Here is a 6,384-nt window from a genome sequence, read left to right on the forward strand (position 1 = left end):
ACTCCCGGTTGGAGCATGCGCCGAAGGAAAATGTGGTCTTCTTGCAACCACAGCCCCCACCCCATCAGAAGGACGCCCCCAGGACCAGCCAATCCAAACTCTCGCTTTATAGAGAGGGCGGAAATGACCTCAAGGTCAAGTTCACTGAGCGCTTCACTATTGGCAGTATCGTGTTTTGTCTGTCAGTTTGAGACCTGCTAGGTGTTCCTATTTCGCCAGAGAAGGACAGCCAGCAAAGGGCCACTCGCCCAAAATCAGGCCCCGCAATACGTATCAATCACCTACTCCGTATCTCATCTAAACCCTCCTCCCCTTCCCTCCGGCCACCCTGGATTCCTTTATTCCCTGAGCAGGCCTGACCCTCTCCCATAATGCCATGGGGTAAAATGCCTTCCTCCCCATCTTCCACCTGCTACCGTGTTGCCAGACTCATCTTAATGCCACTTCTCCAGAGCCTGGAAGGTCTTATTAAGCACTGCGTGCAGCCACTTTGCTGAACATGAAGCATTGAACAACCCCTATACTCAAGGGCTCACTGCATAAAGGGGAGGTAACATGCACACAACTGTGGAGAAATGAGATCCATCTGGGATAAATTCGAGACAACAAGAGGAAGACACTAGCATTAAGGGCAATGGGGAAGGCTCATTGCAGAAAGTGGAGGTTTAGTTGGGGCTCTTAGGAAAGCCAGAAGGTGGAGATTAGGAGGCCATGAAGGGTATCCATCAAAAATGCCTGAAATCCAAGGGGCAACTAGGTGGCTCAGCCTAGAGACACTTCCTAGCTTTGTGACCATGGGCAAGTCACTTAACCCCCATTGCCTTAGCTCTTCTGCCTTAGAACCAATAGTTAGTATTAATTCTAAGATGGAAGGTAAAAGTTTAAAAAAGAAAAATAAAATTCCCAGCCAAGGAGGCCAGTGTCACTGGGTCCAAGAATATGGTGGAGAATAAGGTCTAAGAAAATGGGGGAAGGTAGGATGGGATCCATTTATGATGGTCTGGATCACCAAAGATAGATTTTTTAGATTTCCTCTTGGAAGTGGGTTCATCAAGAATAAGGATGATGGACTTAGACCTGAAGCAACATAAAAATGTCAAACAGGAAAAACAGGTAAGCCTTGGCAACAGATTGGATATTCAAGAGTGGAGGGGTGAGAGAGAGGGGTCCAGGATAACTCACTCCAGGTGAGGAGAGACAGAGTTCCATTTTTGGCCATGTTGAGTTTCAGATACCTTTGGACAGTGATTTCAAGATGTCTGAAAAGCAGCCAGAGATGTGAAAATGGAGGTTAGGATTGGAAAAGTATATTTGAGAATCATCAGCATTGAGATGCTTAAGTCACTGGAAGCTGATGAGATCATCAAGTGAAGAAATACATTGGGATAAGAGAGGAGAGCTTGGAGGGGCATCAAACCTGGATGATGAATGATCCAGAAGAAGAGCCTAGGAGTGGTCCATCAGGGTTGAGGATGTCCAAGAGAGAGCAGTATCACAGAAAGTCAGAAGTAGCAAGAAGAGGTTGATCAACAGTGTCAAAGGCTGTTGGAGAGGTCAAGGAGAAGGAGGCTTGAGAAGAGATCATTGAGTTTTGCAACCGAGTACCATTGGAGAGGACAATTTCAGTTAGATGATAAGGTTAAAAGCCAGACGGGAAAGAAACAAAGGTGATTATAGTCAGAAGGCTAGCCACAAAAGGGAGTAGAGATATCGGGTAATAGAAGAATTGGAAAAATCAAGGGAAGGTTTCTTTGAGAATGGGGAAGACAAGGACCTGTTTTAGGTAGTAGAGAAGTAGTCACTAGGCAGAAATTAAAGATTAATGATGATAAAGGAAACTATGCTGGAGAAGGCAGATGGAACAGTACTTCATGTGCATGGAGAGGGATTTGCTTTGGCAAGAAGGTTCATCTCTTCAAGTCAGATGGGATGAAAGAAAATTTAGTGGCCGAAGGCATCTGGGTGACAGGAGAAAGTAGAGCTCTCACCAAATGGCCTCAGTTTTTCATCAGACTGAGGCAAGATTCTGAGCTGAGAGTTGGGAGAAGGGGAGCTATAAGAGGTTTGAGATGGGCTGAAGAAGTTTGGAAAATCCACTTTACAAGCAGCATGGTGAATCAACTTAGAAGGGGTAAAAGCAGTGCCTCGTAGTAGTGAGGGCTTACTTGATAATGTCACATGTTTGTAAGTGGACCTACTAGTGCAGCATGTTTTTATCAGGATTTCCTCCAGCTTCATTGAATGGAATGAGTGTCAGAGTGAAGACAACAGGTGGTGGGAGTAATTCAAGGACCAGATCAGTAATAGCACACGGAGGAACACGAGACAGGGGAAAAGGAGAATAGAGGGTTGAACTGGTTCACCAAAGCGTCCAGATGGAGAAGAAAGGAGAGGTTAGCCAGAGCACAAGTGATCACCTGGGAAAGAACTTGGGGTTGGAGAGAGCAGAGGTCCCAAAAAGGATAAAAGAAGGATCTAGGTTTGCAAGGCAGAGAAAATGGAATGACAAAAGATTGTAATCAGATGGAAATTTATTGAACATGGAAGTCGAGGCCTTAAGGGTGTGTTGTGTTAGAGGCAGAATTTGAACCCAAGTTTTCCTGATCTCAAGACCAGGTCCCTCTGCTTTAGAGGTGAGGGGACCACTGAAGCCATTGAGTCCAACCCCCTCATTTTGAGGTGAGGAGATAGGATCAGAGAGATTCACTGAAGTAGTTCAGGGTCACACAACTAATGAAGTCTTCCAGACTCCAGGACAGTGTTCAAACCACTAGCTACCCTCCCTGGGTCAAGGGAGGTTGTCATGAAACCGTTAAGTGTCCCATTGTCAGCAGTGGGCACATTATCTTGCCAGTGTCCACCATTGCCCATCTAGGGTGCCAAATTGTAATAAGGGATTATGTGAATGATAAATGATAATTACAAGATCAAATCTGCCAATCTCCTCCCTTCCTCCCTTCTTCCCTCCCCTTCCAGTTGATTCTTCTGTTGCTCTCTAAATCAACTCAGGGTGAGTTTTATGGTGTCTCAAATAAAATACTCTTTCTCTTCTCTAAGATTAAGTAAGGGGTTTATTGGGGAAGAAGGGAAAGATAAGGAAATGGAGGGAAAGGGGGTTTGGGGTTTCCCTAACACCACAATAATTCCTAGGTTGGAGGATGGTGGAATATAGTTCAGATGGGGAAAATTGGTTAATAGTCACTAGAGCACGGCAGAAAAATCCTTTTTTTCTGTCTCCAAGGCAAAGAGACCAAGATTTCAGTTTGTCTCCTCCTTTCTCAACAGTCTTTTCTGGTCATCATTCCAATCAGAATGTTCTCCTTGACTGACAGCTCAGCAGCCCCAACTTCTCCAGCTCTGTTGCAGCCTTTCCCCATTTTCTCTCTTCCACAACATTACACCAGGTTCCGGACAGTTTCAACATTACCCTGTTCATGACCTCCTCCTGGACTCTGGCCTGAGCCTTCTCAGTGGCTCTAGTCTTTGGAGTCCTCCATTGTCAGTACCACATGGGCCACGAGGGGAGCTCTGATAACCCCCTCCCCTCCTCACGATAAGGGAGACAATTCTGTTTTTTTCCACAGAAGACAATGTTAAAGTTTTTCCCTGAAGAGCTTTGACTCAAGAACCCAATCTACCATCTGCAAATAGATAGCTCAGTGGATAGAGCCTCAGGGGTGGAGTTGGGAGGACCAGGGTGCAAACCTGGCCTCAGACACTTCCTGGCTATGTGATCCTGGGTAAGACACCACTTACCTCCAATCGTTAGCCCTTGCTGCTCTTACTAGAATTGATACTAAGACAAAAAGAAAGAGTTAAACAAAATAAAGCATCTATCATCAGAACTTCAACTCCTTACCTCTCCAGGCTTGATTCAGAGGTACCCTTCTCATGTTCTATGTTCCAAACTGGTACTAAGAGCCCTATCTCTGGAGTGGTGGGGCCTGGATTCAAATCCTGCCTACCTATCTCAACCTGCCATCTTATCTCCTAACTCTTCATCAGTGTAGGCTGCCACCCAAGCCTGGAACAATAGTGACAGGGAAGACCTCCAGTTTCCTTCATGTAAAACAGCTGAGGAGGTATGCTCCAAGAGAGATGTACTGACTGGCTTTTAAAGCCTTTAGGACCTGGCCCCTTCCTCTCCCACCAGAAGGTGGGTGCTGGCTCAGGGGATTGTGGGCCACCCCAACTTCCACAGAACGTCCCCTAAGCCAGAGGGGCTGCCATGTGAATCCTTGGGAGGGGAGGGGAGCCCACAATGATCAAAGGATGGATCCTTGAAGTACACAAGTACTTAGAGAAGTTTAATATTTCCACAACCCATAATCAAGGCACAAAGTCTCACGTAGGCCAATACTCTTTCACACTAGAACACAAATGGGACTATAATGAATCGTTCTCTTAGACAGATCCACAAGTTGGCCTGATCATTGTAAAAGTCCCATTTACTATTCCGGCTCCCAGCAGCGAGGCGTTGCTTCCTCCTCAGAATCCAGGGATCTTCCCTTAATGATGCCGAAGCCGTTAGCACAGGGGTGCTTGTGTCAATCGTGTGTTTACAATGGATACGAAAAACCACTCAGAACTGATGTCCCCAAGCCCCAAACACCAACACGATGGAGATACTGAAATAATCATCACTGCTGGCATTTATACAGGGCTTTATTGACCCTCAGAATCATGGGAGGCGCTGTCATCACCTCCATGTTACAGACCATCATTGACTTTCTCGTGGCCACTTAGCGGGTCTCTGAGGCAGAACCTGAACCCAAGTCCTCCAGATTCCAAGATTCTATTCACCATAACATTGTTTCACAAGAATATTCTCAAAGTGTGAAACCCGTGACCTTCCAATTCAGCATTCCTCTGAGATGACCCAATGAGGCCGTCCCCTTCAGACATAATTCACTGCCTCAGGCCTATCAATTCCAATCTGTACCAGCAACTTAAGCTATCCATTTGGCGTTGGTATCCCAAGATGCAATTTCTTAAAAGCCTAAAGAATTGTTCAGGCTTAGCCCAGGGTCAGCTTCCCACCTGAGTATAGAGAGCAATCCTTTGGGTTCCTGTGCCCATAATACTAAGGGATAAGCACTGCCACAGTGGATATACTGGATGCCATTAAGAACCTACCTTCCTTTCTTCAAGCCCCTACCATTCTCTACACAGAATCTGATATGGTACTCTAAAAATGGAAGCATCTCCTCACGGTGGAAAGAGGGCTGCCTTAGGTTCAGATCTGAGCTCTGACCCCTGAGCCATGGGTCCACAGGACAGGCTAATTTATTCTCTTGGCCTCAGTTTTCTCTGCTGGAAAATGGCAGCCAAATGCCCAAGCACCATTTTGAAAACCCCTAAGACAAATGGTAAGGATTTAAAAAATTTTTAAAAGGTCCAGCTCGAGAATCGCCTTCCATACTGTGGCCTTCCAAGTGCCAGCTTTCTTTGAAACCACTCTGTCTCTCAATAAAACAGAAGTTTCTTTTGTTTTTGTATCTTTGTACCCCGAGCTCCCAGCACTATGCCAGAACCATTTTATTTAATACTTAGAAATTAATGCTAGTTGATAAACTGAATTCTAGCACTTCTAGAAAGAAAAAGCTATTGTACGGGGCATTTCTGAATACACCAGGTCCCTTTTGTGAAAGAGAACACACACCACCTTGTCCCCCTTTCCCCCTTTGCAAAGATTTTCCCGTTTTGAAACATTTTCTGAGGACGAGACACACACTGTGGTCGGACGACGACTAGACCAGTGCATTCAGTGGCAAGCTCTTTTTTTTTTAACCTTTTATTAAAATGCTGAGGATACAGATTGACCTTTTGTCAAAGGTTGCTTCTTTTCCAGAGAGGGAAAGGGCAAACACCTTGGTAAAACAAAGAAGTTTCCATTCACAGTAATGTCTGTAAACAGCCTGCCTAGATCCTTGATGTAGTCAAATGCTGAACTCCCATTGGCTGTATCTTTCAGCAGTCTCTGGAGAGGAACAAATGGTACACTGCGGGGCCAAAGTTGAATGGTTCGACTCACTTTATCTCTTTCTCCAGTGGTAAACACGGACCACTTTCACAGAAGGTTGCCCTCGGTTGGGGCAATGACTTTCTAGCTTACTACAGAGAAAAATTCGTTTTGATTCTGAAGCAACCGTCCTTCCCAGGTCTCCAAGTAGAGAAGTACAAGCAGCTTCTTGCAAATAATTCAAGCAAGGCCACTATTTGGTTCATTCACTGATGACTAGATTTGTTCACATTTAAGGCATCTGCCCTTTCCAAACCCACGTAAACTTCCATTTGTTGGCTTGCTGTTTAAGAAATAACATCAACTGCAAAATATTCCAGAGAGGCCTCGTTCAACAGGAAAACCATGGCCCTCCAAGACCC

Source organism: Monodelphis domestica, chromosome 1 (genome assembly GCF_027887165.1).
Source record: "Monodelphis domestica isolate mMonDom1 chromosome 1, mMonDom1.pri, whole genome shotgun sequence".
In the NCBI taxonomy this organism is placed as follows: Eukaryota; Metazoa; Chordata; class Mammalia; order Didelphimorphia; family Didelphidae; genus Monodelphis; species Monodelphis domestica.